Source organism: Ctenopharyngodon idella, chromosome 1 (assembly GCF_019924925.1).
Source record: "Ctenopharyngodon idella isolate HZGC_01 chromosome 1, HZGC01, whole genome shotgun sequence".
NCBI classification, from domain to species: domain Eukaryota; kingdom Metazoa; phylum Chordata; class Actinopteri; order Cypriniformes; family Xenocyprididae; genus Ctenopharyngodon; species Ctenopharyngodon idella.
In genome coordinates this window covers 15,589,736-15,605,513 of record NC_067220.1, presented here as the reverse complement: position 1 = coordinate 15,605,513, position 15,778 = coordinate 15,589,736, and the positions used below count along the sequence as shown (strand labels likewise).

The window sequence follows — 15,778 nt, the reverse complement described above, 5'->3', positions numbered from 1 at the left end:
ACAAGGACAAACATGGACATGTCTTTATCATTTTTATAGATAGACAGACAGATTAAACAGACAGATTAGATAGATGATAGATAGATAGATAGATAGATAGATAGATAGATAGATAGATAGATAGATAGATAGATAGATAGATAGATAGATAGATAGATAGATAGATAGATAGATAGATAGATAGATATGTAAAGGTAAATGTAAATGTTAATGTAAAACTCTAAAAGCAGAGCTACAGTGGCTTACGACTTGTATTCAACCAATATGGATTTTACATGCTGCAATACAATGCACATTTATTTTACATAGTATTTACTAAATTGGAAATGAATTAAATTGTAAACAAATATTTTTAACTTGATAAAAATATAAACTTTATCGTTGAAAAAAATATGAACCTGTAAATTAAATAGGCTAAAAAGAAAGTAAGCAAGACAAGAAGACAGTCACAAAGACCACTGGAAACATTTGTGGTTTGGACTTTTACCTCAGAAAAACAAACAGAAGGCCGGACTCTCTTTATTACCATGACGACCTGTAAATAGCACTGAATTCACACACGAAAACCACTTCTTACATCCTGTGCCATCAAAAAGCCACTGTTGCATTTTGCAATATAACACCTGCATGCAACGTCTACAATATATTCCTGTATCAATCTGCTCAAGCTAATTATGTCTCTGCTCCGCCACTGAAGACCAATAACTGTTCAACACTATTCAAGTTTTTAAGCATAAATGGTTTAATTCAGCATTGTTTTTATCTTGAATATTGAGCGTTGTCTCATCTTACATCATGATCATTGCGTAACGTGAATACTTAAAATTATGAGAAGAAAAAAAAACTAATTTGAGCACACGTGTGATTCATTTAATTCAGTCTATCACTCATAAAAGCATTTCCTGACTTCTGTGCCCTTATCATGATTTGGTCCTGATGAAATGGTTTGTGGGTAAGTGTTTATGACGTCATTATCTACAAATTTGTAAGGAGGACCAGACCAGTTTGAACTATTATTAGCCACTAGATGGAGCCATCATAATTTCATATTCACAGACACTCTCATAGCATAAGCATATTAGACATTCTGTCTAAACATTTGACAAACTTGTATTTATAGTACTTGACTGAACTTTATTTGACAATTTACACCCACATGTATTTTGAGATAAATATTCATATGATCTACAGATAAAAACAGAGACACAAAACTGTATGCATTTTCTTTTAGACCAGCTGCTTGGAACATCAAAATATAAAAAAATAAAAATAAAAAAAAATTATATCAATAGATATTGTAAATCATAACGCTTATTGAACACTTATTGAAAGCACGCTTAAACTATACTTTATTGTGATTATATGTACAAAAAAGCATGCCATAAGCAGCTACAGTTGTGCTCAGAATTATTGGCACCCTTGATAAATATGATCAAAGATGACTGTAAAAATAAATCTGCATTGTTTATCCTTTTGATCTTTAATTCATAAAATTAGCAAAAATCTAACCTTTCATTGAAGGAAAAGAATTGAAAGTGGGGGGAAATCACATTATGAAATAAATGTTTTTCTCCAAAACACACTGGCCACAATTATTGGCACCCCTAGAATTTTTTATGAGTAAAATATCTCTGAAGTATATTCCCATTCATATTCCCATTTTTTAGCACACCAGGGTGATCATGAACATGAAATTGTCCAGCCATGACTTCCTGTTCCACAGGAGTATAAACATGAGGAAACAGAAAGGCCAAATTCCCGTAATCATTCATCACAATGAGTAAAACCAAAGAATATTGTTGAAATTCACAAAATAGAAAGTGGCTGTAAGAAAATAGCTGAAGCATTCTTCAATAAAAAAAAAAAAAAATATATATATATATATATATATATATATATATATATATATCTTCTTTTGTGTTCAGCAGAAGAAAGAAATTCATACAGGTTTGGAACAACTTGAGGGTGAGTAAATGATGACAGAATTTTAAATTTTGGGTGAACTATCCTTTTAAGACGACAGAACCAGACGACAGAACAAGATGACAGAACAAGACAACAGTCAAAGTCCCCTGAAATCAAAATTGAAGTTTTTTAGCTTTTAATATGAATATGTTAGCCTTAATGTTATGAATAAGCTGGTGTGTTCCAAAACAATGACAAAATTCGCATTTCGGAGATATAAGCATTCAAAACTTACAGGCTCTCACTTCTGCTAAAATGGATCACGGATTTTCATGACATCACATCACACTTCAGTTTCTCGTCAAATCTTTGGTCCAATCAAATGCTCTCTAGAATCTGAAGTCCCGCCTCCTGCTACACTCTTGGTCACTTGCTCACACATTTACTAGTTTCTACATGGTGAATGGCACATAGTGCACTATATAGAGAATAGGGAACGATTCAGACAGTGCAAATATGCTTTCCTTTGACGCGAATGAAGTCCGTTTTCGCGTTAGTGTCACATGAACTGCTGCAACGCGAGCAGTCTGCTCCGGTCCAGAGACAGGAGAGCACAGAGCGGATCATATGCGTGAGTCGGCACAGACCACAAAAGGTATCGGACCCATTTGAATTCTGCACAGAATGCTGTATATTAAAGCGATATAAAGGACATTCGGAGGAGAAACGGTTAGAGATTAGAAGGAAACTGAGGTTTTACAGAGTCTAACGGCTCTGGCCGAGCTGTAACATAAACGAAACGCCGTTGGCTATTTTTAAAAAAAGGGGCAGGGCTGTTTGATATATTGCCGTCTTCCTGTTTCAGTTGAAATTACGTCAACACACTGAATAATGCTGCGCGTTCCAACACTCTTCAGTGGGCCTTTAATGACGCCAATAGAATAGTTACCAAGAACATTAGCTTTGAGCATCTCAGCACTTAAAAAAAACATGAAAAATCTGAAAAATGCCAAAATGATGGTGTAGCCTGTCATGCAGATAGAATACAAACACTTTAAACATACATTTGCTTTGTATTCTTGTGCTTTTAAACAGACATTGCAGCACTTTCACAAATTCATAACAAATAAACAGTTTAATATTATGCCCTTTGGTATATTTTTAGTAACTTTATTACTCCTTATTTTAATCATTCAGTTATTAAATTGGATAAATGAACAACCAGGTAGTTTAATAAAATGTTTTATTGTTATCAGCATGTCACAGTCAATAAAAGCTAAACTAAAATAGTGTAAATGAGGGAAATTTGCTTGAGATGTGTCGTGAGGAGGCGTCAAAACCACCAATCGTTCCATTCCATTTATCCGCTCTATGCATGCAGCTCAAACACTGCACGTAATAATGCATATACATAATCACAAAGTTGTGGTTTTCTGTGTTTCTTACCAGCTCTCAGCGTCGAGATGAGAACTTACCTTACTTGTTAGAAATGTGGTCATCAGTAATAATAATAATATAAATAATATGTGTGTCGGGTTTATGTTCCGTTGTGATTTTCTTATTTTGATTTTAACTTTGTTCTGTTCTCTGTGTGTTCACTTCCTGTCTTCCTTAGTTGACCTAGGCTGTGTCTAAAATTTCCCCCATACCCTTAAATAGGGCAATATTTGAGGGAACAGCCAGTTGAAGTGTCTGAGACCATAGTGGACGTTGAATGAATGTAGCATTTATATAGCGCTTTATTATGTACTATTGCACACCCAAAGCACTTTACAATCATATCAGGGATCTCTCCTCAACCAATCCACCTGGATGATGTGACGGCAGCCACAGTACAACAGCACCGGTGAGCTCATCACACACCAGCTCTAGGTGGAGAGAGAGAGTGAGAGAGCCAATTCAATGGATGGGGATTATTAGGAGGCCATGATTGATAAGGGCCTGTGGAGGGAATTTGGCCAGGACACCAGATTTACACCCCTACTCTTTTACGAGAAGAGACTTTTAATGACCACAGAGAGTCAGAAGCTTGGTTTAACATTGGTGCTTTTTACGGTATAGTGTCCCCATCACTACTGGGGCATTAGGACCCACACAGACCACAGGGTGACAATCCAGCAAAAATCTAGTAGGTCTCCCATACAGGTACTGTCCAGGCTCAACCCTGCTTAGCTTCAATGGGCAACCAGTCTTGGGCTACAGGGTGATATGGCTAGAGAATACCCATAATGCACTGTGAGGGATGCACCAAATGAATTACTGCATCTCTCCAGAAGATGGCGCCCGCAGCTGAATCATCCATCCAGCCATTTTCCAAACTGTGTGTACAGCGTAATATCATACAGGTATAAATTCCTTTTTAATTGATTATAAAATGGTATAATAAAGCAATAAGTCCCAAGACGCGGAGCGGAGTGCCTAAAACCCCCTTAGCTGTTAGAAATTCACTGTAAACCACAGCTTCACAGGGCTTATTGCTTTTATAAAACGGTTACCACACAATACAAATAATAACGCCAAAAAAGTATGTATCAATGCAACTTTCATGAAGTAAAATCATTAAAAGCCTTCCTTCCAAAGACAAAGTCGCGAAGACTTTTATATTGAAACTTGTTGTGAACGGAACAAGACGCAAATGACAAATGCTTTGACTAGCGCTGTCAGTGTCAGCAGGGCACGGAGAAACCCATTAAATATTAAAAGGACAAGATCGCAGCAGACATTTGAACGGATTTTTATTATGAACATAGGACTGACCTGAAGGAAAATGCTAAATTTGAATGCAGGTAATACATTATATCTCTCTCACAATACTCTTCTACATAATGCAGCTTCAATGAGCAAAATCAATAGAAAACAAATATGTTTACGTAGCTAAGAGTGGTTGCTAAGACTGATGCAGCAACATACACATTCAGTGGCACAGCGATACTTATGTACTGTGGTCAGCTGTATGTTTTTGGGAATTTTACAGCGGCTTCGAACGCGGCTCAGAATCAAGGGCCGGAACTATCCATTTTATAAAACAAAGGTTTATACATGACATTTCCATGACAGAGTTCAAGATAAGTCTTTTCAATACTGGAGCTGCCAGTTAGCTATGTGTCAAATGATTATTAAACAGCAAGTATGCTGGTCATGCATTCACTCAGGGCGTTTCCCTGCTTACGGTCCCTGCTTACGGACTCCAGATTCCCCTTGGCCTAGACAGGCAGTTTGGAAAATGGATGGATGGATGGATGGATAATAATTGGCTGTGCAATAAAAACATTTTATGTAATTTTTGGTGTTTAATAATAATGATGATGATGATGATGATAAAAGATATTATTAATAACAGTAGTAAGATGGTTTGTACATCAAGGTTGGGAGATCAAATAAAACACAGAACAAAAAGCGGACAATCATAAAGTCCACTGGAAACATTTGTGGGTTGATTTACACTTAAACAAAGAGCCGACGAGACTCTCTTTAGCAGAAAAAAAGAACCTGTAAATAGCACAACAACATCAATGTGGCACCTAAAGTCTCACTGACTTAACCAACAACAAACAAAGACTGTAGCAACAAGAAAGACACACCTAGAAGCAAATCACAAATATTTCTAATCTCAATATTTCTGCCCCCTTGTGGTGACCCGCTTCATGTAAAATAAAACACATATAAATTTATTATTCTATTGATATGACTGACAATGGCATAAACATACTTTGTACTTTTCAAAGTACTATTCAGTTCTTTATTTCTTTATGTGGATTTGTTTATTTCTTAAACGTTACAGTTTTTTTTTTTTTTTTTTCAATCGCTTTGGCACATTTTTTCGAAACAGTCAACATTCTCTAAACTGTAAGTACAATTGTCACAACTGTTTGCTAGAACATCAGAACTCTATTGCATGTCAGCAAAATGTAGTTACTCACACAAAACATTTAATTCATGCTTCAAAACCTAGTTATTGTGTCAGTAAATTGGCTAATAAAAGTGTTTTTGTCATCGTGTGAGACACACTGGTCAAAATATTTAGATGTTTTTTCACCATTGCAAGAATGTCAGTTTTGTCTAGCTGATTGCTCTTGTGTCTCACACTGAGCTTTTTAGACAGATTCAGACATTTCAGGTATAAATTTACTGGAAAAAGTCATACTACAAAAAGAAAATGAACATTTGTATTTATACAGTGCATATATTTTTGTAGAAATGTGTTACATGTAAACTGAAAGTTCACAGTTTCTTATTCATTTTTACACACTCTATTATGTTTTCCCCTAACATCACCACCACATATTTTTACATATAGAGTATCATTCTTACATTCTTATACCACACAGTCTATCTTACTATTGCTCTTCCACAACAAGCAACTGTGAATTGTCAGTTTACATGTAACATATATCTACGTCCTGTATAAACACAAATGTATTTATACAGTACTGCTGTAGCTGCTGCTGTTTAGGGTTATGACATTCCTCCATGTTCAAAAATGGTAGTGATTGTGCTGGGCAAACTTTGATTGGTTGATTAGTAAGACTTTGATTCCTATTTCATTACAATGGCAGACCATTTTAGCAGACATTACAAACATTCCATGTCAGACATGTATGTAATATACATGCATATCTGACAGATTTTGATAACTGAATGGCTCACATGATGAAAGAATGTTTAGTTGTGAACAGTTTGACAGTTTCACTAAGAATCAAATTATCACTTTAGATCAACAAGCCTGCGTTTAGTTATTGTGCAAATTATACACAATTGTACTTATTCTTTTGCATATGCGCCAAAACACATGCAATTTACTTAAATCAATAAGAAATTTAAATCCGATGTGAACAAGAAACTAATTGTTCAGACATCTAAACTTATTGTTTTGAGGAAAAAAAGTAACAATTGAGCCAAAGCGATTGAGAAAAACTGTAATAAAGAGAAATGATTGACAGCACCTGAAAGGTTTAGAGTATTAGCCACTAGATGGAGACATTGAGTTTTGCTTTCCTTTTATAATTATTTCTTATTGACTGTTTTAAATTTATCTGTCTTTATTGTTTAATGCTGCACAGAAATATAAACTGGATTAATGCTATGAAATATGTTCAAAATATGAAGTTATGAAACATGAAATTGTAAATAAAAAAATGTTATTTTATTGTTGCAATGCAACAAAACTTATTCAGTCCAAAAACTACTGTTTATTTTTATACTTTATTACATGTGTGCATTAGCTTTATGCACATGGAATAGATCATATTTTAATTCTACTGGAAACTATTTGTGGTTCTGTCAATTGGTGCATTTCTGTTGATAGGGTCCAGTGGAAACATTTGTGGTTGGTACTTATAGCTGCACACAAGAAGAGAGAAAAAGAAAAAAGTAAGAATGAGTGGAAGACAAACGTACACAGGAAACCCATTATTTGTAATTAGTTATTATTGTTTTGTTTTGTTTTTTGGGTTTTTTCTTATTTTGTTTAATCCAATAAAAGATTTCAAATTAATGTTGTTTTTAAAAATCAGTGCTATTTCATTACGAAAATATAATTTGCAACCAGAAAAAGTGCAAATAAAATGTAATAGCAATACTTTAAACTTTTTTTTTTTTACTTTATTTATTTTGTTAGTATTTTATTTGAACATTTGAAATATTTTTTTTATATTTGTGTATCATGCATAACTGTATATGTAAATACAATTATATAAAAAATGTGCTGCAAGTTTTTTGTATGTGTGTGCATGTGAACTAAATGTGGTGAAAGAGTTCAGAAATCATAGTTGACGTTGCTGAGTACAAAAAGAGAGCAATAGAAAGTACGTTTTCAGTAAGTTGTTTAAACTGAGCAGTAGAATCACATCTTGGCATAGGGATATGAAGATGTCAGCAGTCTATAAGAGACTTCAGTGTGGAGGCAGATCTTTCCAGTTTTACTCGTCTCACACTGATGTTTCTCTGTAGGATCCCTCTGAAATGAATAGGAGAAGCACATGAAACAAACTAAACTATTGTCTTTGGCATGGCAAAGCTTAAAAAAACAAGTAACAATATACAGTAGATACAATTTCCCTAAAACAAGTAGCAATATAGATACCTTAATAACATTCGCAGTGAGTATCTCTGCATTCTGCTCAGAATCTAAAGATCAAATGAAAATATGACAGTACAGTGAGAAAATAATGCAAGTCTGAACATAGTAACTTTAAGCATGTATGTGCTCTTAAATACATAAAAATGTTTGTACCATGTAAACACAACACAAACACAAATGCTACTGTATCATTCTAATACAGTTTAGTCATTTTTTACTATAAACAACATTAAATATGTGAAACAGTTCAGAATCAGCTTCTCAAAAAAGCTCACATTAAGGCAGCTACACAATAACAGTTTTGGTAACACTTAATGTTACAATGTAATTGTTACACGTTACATGTAGTTACCATAGTAATAACAGTAAGTTATGCATAATTACATGCAACTAAACGTAAACCTAACCCTAATCCTAACCTATAGTAAGTACACGTTGTTAATTAATATTTCTCAGTACTTAAATGTATAACTAGATGGAAAAGTTTGGTTGCTATGCAGTGGCTAGGGTACTCAAGGTGGTTGCTAGGGTGTTGTTATGTGGTTGCTAGGATATTCTGGGTGGTTGCTAGGGTGTTGCTATGCGGTGGCTAGGGTACTCAAGGTTGTTGCTAGGATATTGCTATGCGGTTGCTAGGGTATTCTGGATGGTTGCTAGGGTACTCAAGGTGGTTGCTAGGGTGCTTCTATACGGTTGCTAGGGTACTTGGAGTGGTTGCTAGGGTATTGCTATGTGTTTGCTAGGGTATTCTGGGTGGTTGCTAGGGTGTTGCTCTGTGGTAGCTAGGGTATTCTAGGTGGTTGCTAGGATGTTGCTATGCGGTTGCTAAGGTACTCAGGGTGGTTGCTAGGGTGTAGATTTATAAATAGATTTATAATTTATAATTTGTTTGCAGCTTTGATTGCTGACCAAAGACATTAGGTTTTATATTGAGAAAATCATAATAAAAGTTGTCAAGGAAACAAACAGCGAACGAGATACCTGCAGTTTTCCTCTGACAGATGCAGTACACACAGATGGAGGACAGGAGTGAGGAGAGGAGAACACACACCGGACACACACTGAACAGCAGCGTCCAGCAGAGAACACAGTCTGATACACGAGGAGTGGGGGTGATGTTCAGTCCAGAACATGAAATTACTTCCCCTATATAAAATAAACATAAACATATACAAAAAAAACTATATCATAAAAAAATATCTTCAGTCAGAAAGGTAAAGTGCTCCAGAATTCCACAAGCAATAACGTAATAATAACTAGCAGAATGTTTTCTTACCTGCAAAAGAGAGACGAGTTGCTCGGTTTCCATAATAGTACAGTTCAAATCGGGAGGTCCTGCCTTTTTCATCTTTATACACTTTATCCTCTATTTCTCCACAGTAATACAGTCCCAGATCAGAGACACTGATGTTAGTAATATGTAGATCATAAGAATTACTGGAGCGGTTGTGAGAGAAGCTGAAATGCTGAAATGTCTCCTGGTTCCATATTCTAAAAACCAGAGAGGGTTGATTTTCCTGAGAGCAGTTTCTTATCCATACAAAGAGGAAACCATGAGTTACAGAGCGATCACAGTAGAGAGTGATGTTGTCTCCTGGTCTGACTTTCATCTCCACTTCTGCTCCATAGATTCTGTTCTGACTGAACAACAAAACACCTGTAAAAGAGCAAAATAACTTAATAAAGCACTTAAATTTGAAATATGTATTACCATACAAAAATATTCACAGTAATATTGAAATTTACGTTCGAAAAACTCTCAAAACAGCTGAAAACTTTCTTTTTTTTTCTTACACGTGAGCGCGACGAGAGCAAGTCTTGACCTCTCCATCTCTGTGAGTGACTGTGAATAACTGACACTGGTGAGGGTCTTACAGACGTCAGCTCTCATCTGATTGGTTCACGTCAATGGAAAATATTTTCTAAAATGTTTCACGTCACAGAGGGGTTGGCCAATAAATTAGGTTATCATGTGTACATACAAAGAGTAGTATTAACCAATCATTGGTTACCCTATAGACTTTTTTACTCTAATTTGCTGATTGGTTTACAAAAACGGAAATCATCATCAAACAGATATGAAGAGGATGTAAAACTTTTATTTCTCTGATAGATATGATAGATATGTTTAGTATCAAATAATTTTGATTCATACATGCAGATAATCATCTTCAGTTGAGAAATTTTGTGCTTTACATTTCAGTTGGTCAAGTCAAAGTTCAGCTGTAAAATTCATGATGTTCTCTGTTGTAGTGGGTACAAACCAGCAACGTGTAAACATGTCAAAACAGGAAACCACAACTCTTATATTCAGGCCACCTTCACATTTGCTGCTGTGCCATGTCGTCAAACTCTCACATTCTCTTACTTAATCACTGGTCAACAAGCACAAATGTTTCCATTAGACTATGTGTGGTTTTGTGAGTTGGTTAGAGTTCACACATTTGCATGAAGGAAGCTTGCTCAGCTTGTCTGTGGTTATACTGACACTGACAGCAGTCCATCGAGCTGAAATTAGCTTAGAAATTATAGAAATTATATTAGAAATTAGAAATTATATTCTAAAACAGTAACAGTAACACATGTGAAGATCAATACATCATATGATAAATCATCTACACAATACTACACAAAAGTGTGTGATGCTTTTTATAACCCAACGTTTCGACATACCTTGACAAAGGCTTTTTGCAAGCGAGTGTGCAGTCAGATCTCATTCATATAAATTTATCCCTCTTGACCTCGGACGGTGTGCGTTTGTCTATGTCTTTTTGGTAATGCTTTTTATAACAACCATTAAAGTTGGCATGAAATGAAAGTTGTGATCATCTTCCCTGTTTCCAAGTGAAATATCTTCACGAACAAGAAAAATGTATGAAATGTAAGGCAGTACTTGATTTTGTCCATTAGAAATTGATTGGATAGTTGTTGTTTGCTATTGTTGTGATGTCATGTGAGTGACAGTAAACAAGTCATCAGATAAGAGAAGAGATGTCACTGCAAGAGAGAAGGGAAATTATTTTGATTCAATATTAATAAAAAAACAATAATGTGTGTGTGTGTGTGTGTGTGTGTGTGTGTGTGTGTGTGTGTGTGTGTTGTGTGTGTGTGTTCTTGTAAACATGGTTTATGAGGACACTTCCTGTGTCCTCATAAATCAAATGGCTTAAAAAAACATACTAAACTGTGTTTTTGTTTTTCTTAATTCAAAAAATGCAGACAGTTTTCTGTGATGGGTATGGGGTAGGGGTAGTGTAGGGGGATAGAATATACAGTTTGTACAGTATAAAAACCATTACGCCTATGGAGAGTGTGTGTGTGTGTGTGTGTGTGTGTGTGTGTGTGTGTGTGTGTGTGTGTGTGTGTGTGTGTGTGTTTACTCTACTTATTAGACATGGAATCAAAGCTTTGTCCAGAGGCACACAGATATTTGCACATTATTTAAAATATAAAAAGACGAACATGTTTTGAATAAATGTGATGTAGGCTAAGTTGTTAAATATGAAATAAATATGTGATGGGATCTGGGAAAACCCGTCGGATGTCGTGCTGGAACGTTTTCAGTAAAGTCAAAAAATAGGTTGAATGTCTTTTTTTTTGTCAAAATTGGGTTTTCATTAAATTATTATTCTATAACATCTTGTCTATCATCTCTGAAAATATCTTAGCAAAATTCTGTTAAGTGCAGAAAAATAGTGATTTATAGTGGCAAGCTGAAAAGACTGTCTTTCTCTAACCTTACAGAACACACCCGATGGAAATCGGCCATAGCGTTCCCTCTCTTAACACTACAAAGACAGTTCACCTATCAAAATAAACCACATAACATGTAGAATGAAGGTGTATTAATGCAAATTTCCCACCAGTCCTGTATAAACTACGGCACGCAAAGGTTTTTTTTTTTTTTCTAAATCTTATCATGAGAAGGCGGAGCACAAGAGAACAACGGAGCTATAATGAACTTAAATTAAACTTAAATAAACTTAAATAAACTTAATGAACTTAAATAATTACTGTTACTGTAACATTTTTTATTGTAAAACATTGTTCAAATATTGATACTGGAATCTTAAGTCTTTAAGTAACGGCCAAATGTTCACAAGTTTGGATCGCTAAATCTTGAATGACTCAACAGTTGAATGAATGAGTGTCACGTCCCGCTGTTTACTTCGAACTGGAAGACACTCCCACTTTTGGCGCAAGGCCTCATGGGGTGTAGGAAACTTGCGAACGTTTGGCTTATCCTTAAAGATTTAAGATTCCAGCATCAATATCTGAACAATGTTTTACAATAAAAAATGTTACAGTAACAGTAATTTATTATTTATGTCAGGAGTGTCTTCGCTAATTAGCACACAAAATACCATTGGTATGCTACTTCATAGATATACATAATAAAGGCTTACGGCGGAGTCTCTAACGTCATCACCGGTGGCCATCTTGTCACAGGCAAGCTTTCTGGCAGGCTCTGTGGTACCTGATGTAAGGTGAGTGATCTGCACGAACACAAATACTCTTATCTCGCTGAAATCTTGATGGATTTACAAATGGTTTGGTTTCTTACAAACATTATTAACGTGGCTATAATTCTGGATGCTTGAACATGTTGAAATTGCAGCTTTTCTTTTCGAAAAATGACTTAATCGTGCAGCATAGTTGTGTATCACGGCTACTTGCGCAAGTTATCAAGGCTGAGACCACAATCAAGCTGTTCAATTATATAGGATTTACTGACACCAATAACAATTTTATGACAACCAATCTTTTGTCTAAATTACAATCTTTGTGGATGTGGTTGTAGTTATTAGCTGGCTAATAACAAGAAGCTTTGAGTGAGAACTAGTAGTTACAGTTTAGCTGCTACCCAGCAATTTTACATCAGTGGGAGAGGCAGAATTGCTCTTTCTTTTCAATATAACTTAAGTTGCACATGATTTCCAATCAGTTTGGTTTGTTAAAAACATCTTACATTATGATACAGGAAATTGCTGGCTTTATAGGAGAAGATGCCAGACTTTTGTGCAGCCTACGGATGCTCCAATCGCCGTAGTCTCAAAACGAGAGCCCATGGGATCACCTTTCACCTGTAAGATATGACAATATTATGATTATATTTGGGATAATCGTTAGTTACTTAGTGGATGTATGTACAATATAGGTCCTGTTACACAGGAACAGCGGGGCTATGACATAATAGTATTACAAGATTGTTGTTGACCCAAAGCTTTTTACAAGTTTGTTTACACAATTGCAGAATGTTTCTTTTGGACACCTTTTTTTTTTTCTTTTTTTTTTTTTGGAACAGTGATCTCTGAAGTAGGCACAGTGCAATGTCGAGGGGAAAAGCCTAGTAAATGGCCCAACCCTGAAGAAGTTAAAATAAACATGTAATAATTCAATATATATATATCTCATGTTGCCATTCTGTACACTGAGTTTTAGTAGCCTATATATTGATTTAACATAAATAACTTGTGCGTGTGTATATTCATTGCACATATCTGTTCTGTTCAATGTTATTTTCATATGGAAGTCCGTGGTTATAATTATTCATAAGTATGCAGTGTCATAAGTACATCTCTGACGTTTATAACAAACCAAACAGTTTGAAAATCGGTAGAAAATTGAGCAAGTTATGGTTATTTAAAAAGTACATGCACCATTAAAACACAATGTTACGAGTTAGCGAGCTGACTGTTACAAGATGGCGGTTATCAGTTAGATAAAAACTGGTATTACACCCAACATTTCTGCCCCCCTCACTTCTGAAATGATGGCTACGGCCCCTGAATATGGTTCAGATCACTCAAATAAATGGAGGCGCCCTTAAATGGTCAGTAATGGAGCTTGGGTGTCATTTTAGTGTCATCTTTATTTCACTTTCATAATTTATTTAACTTCTACAATAATCTGACAAGTGTCTTCTTTAAAACAAGACCAACCTTAGGTCTATATTCCAAAGCATTCTTGAATTACAAACATTTATGTTTGGATAGTGCATTTTCATGTCAATGCGAAAAAAGGGGGTGACAGTTATTTAAACCTGTTTTTCTCAGAATTCTGTTCCTGAAAATCAGAGCGATCGGACGACTTCAGATAACCATAACTTTTGTTACAGACAAGCTATGAAAACAGATTTGGAAAGGGCTCGAATTCAGCTTTCAGATGGTATTATAACCTGTGATACGTAAAATTTCACCATGTGATGTTTGTAGTTTTTTTTCACAGATCACATCACATATTGTTAAAGGAGCTGTCATGTTGCGTGTTGTCGAGAGGCCAGGGAGGAGTCAGGAAGGCTAAGTACACAGGAGTGGTTTTCCCAAATGCCAGTCATGCTTTATTTTATAAGCATTGCAAAAGCAGGTACAGCCAACAAAGTACAAAAAAAAGAGAAAGAAAAAAATACTGTGAGCAGCAAAACCTGGCACTAAACAATGCCTAGTGGCACATCCACAATATAAAACTGCATGTCTCACCTCAGACAAACATGTTCACACCCTTGCATCATACACAGAATGCCCCAAACATACTCAGACAATGGATCAAATGGACCAGTTTCCCGCCAAACACTAGTGGGACAAACCATTGTCATAGGGTGGAACCCTTCCCCGTAACACTTCTCACAGAACTTCACAGCATAAAAATGTCACATAAATACATATTCAACAACTAATTTCTTACTTTCAGTCATCACAATACCAACAAGCACAACATATAAACACAAAAGAAACATTTAACACATTATAGCATTCCCATCTCTCCCCAGCTTAAAAAATGGTATGACCGACCATAAGGCAAACTCTGGCTACGAGCGCTACCAGAGCCAACCCCTAAAATACTGGCCCTGCAAGGTAAGATCTAACCTGTGCTATAATATGCCGAACAACCACACAAACAAATAAACAGAAAAAAAACAATAAAGAAATACTTTAAAACAAACAATGACTCTTTTATATTTACCATACTTGAACAATTGCTGTTGGTATTGTCCCTCAATACATACATCAACACGCATCAAATAATAAACTTTTCATACAATCAATACAAACACAGAAAATACTGAGCACTGGTGCTCTAGTGATGATGGCATTGTCCAGGTTCATCATCACAGGAGCTAATGCACACGTGGCTTTTCCTAATACTTAATCAAACAGAAAGTAGAACCACATATACTTCATCTTTCAGAATGAACATTTCTGTTGTTCAGTGCGTTCAGCAGTGGGAGCTGTCCAATGTGCTGAATTTATACTGGTCCTCTGTAGGTCACTAGATGGAGTGAAACTGCTACTCAAGTTAAAACGCTGCTTCTATTTTGACAGCAGCCCTTTCAACCTCTACAGCACTGGATGTATAAGATCACTGTCCTCTTCACTCCTTCTCTTTCAGGCTTTTGAGTGTCTTTTTCCACTATATCTTTATCCAAGACTAAATCAGAGATTCCCAGATCAGGTCAGATGAACTTTTCTGTGTTTGAGATGAATGTGAATGGTATATTTAGAACAGCTGTTAGGCATCAAACGCAGACGTGGTTATTTCAGATATGACAATGAGACACCTTATACAAGAATGTATGGCTGTGTTCATGTGATTATCTAACAAATGACAGTCCTGTAATATTATTTCCCATCAGAGCTAAAACACACAGTGATAGCAGAGGAGAAAAGTGTCGCCAAGCCTGAAAACATGTAATTGCCTGTTATTTCATCTTTTTTTATTATTATTATTTTTATTATTATTATTTATTTGTACAAACCCGATTCCAAAAAAGTTGGGACACTGTACAAATTGTGA

At 35.5% G+C, this 15,778-nt stretch overlaps 1 protein-coding gene and 1 long non-coding RNA gene across 5 annotated transcripts in view; one reads left to right on the top strand and one right to left on the bottom strand.

Moving 5' to 3' along the window:
- Positions 1–15,778, bottom strand: part of LOC127518776 (uncharacterized) — a 147,082-nt gene that overhangs the window by 3,461 nt on the left and 127,843 nt on the right. The window lies entirely within an intron of this gene.
- On the top strand, positions 12,447–14,560 carry LOC127518917 (uncharacterized). The gene is made up of 3 exons (XR_007931688.1): positions 12,447–12,471; positions 12,966–13,070; positions 14,213–14,560. It is a non-coding gene; the product is annotated as an uncharacterized LOC127518917 (long non-coding RNA).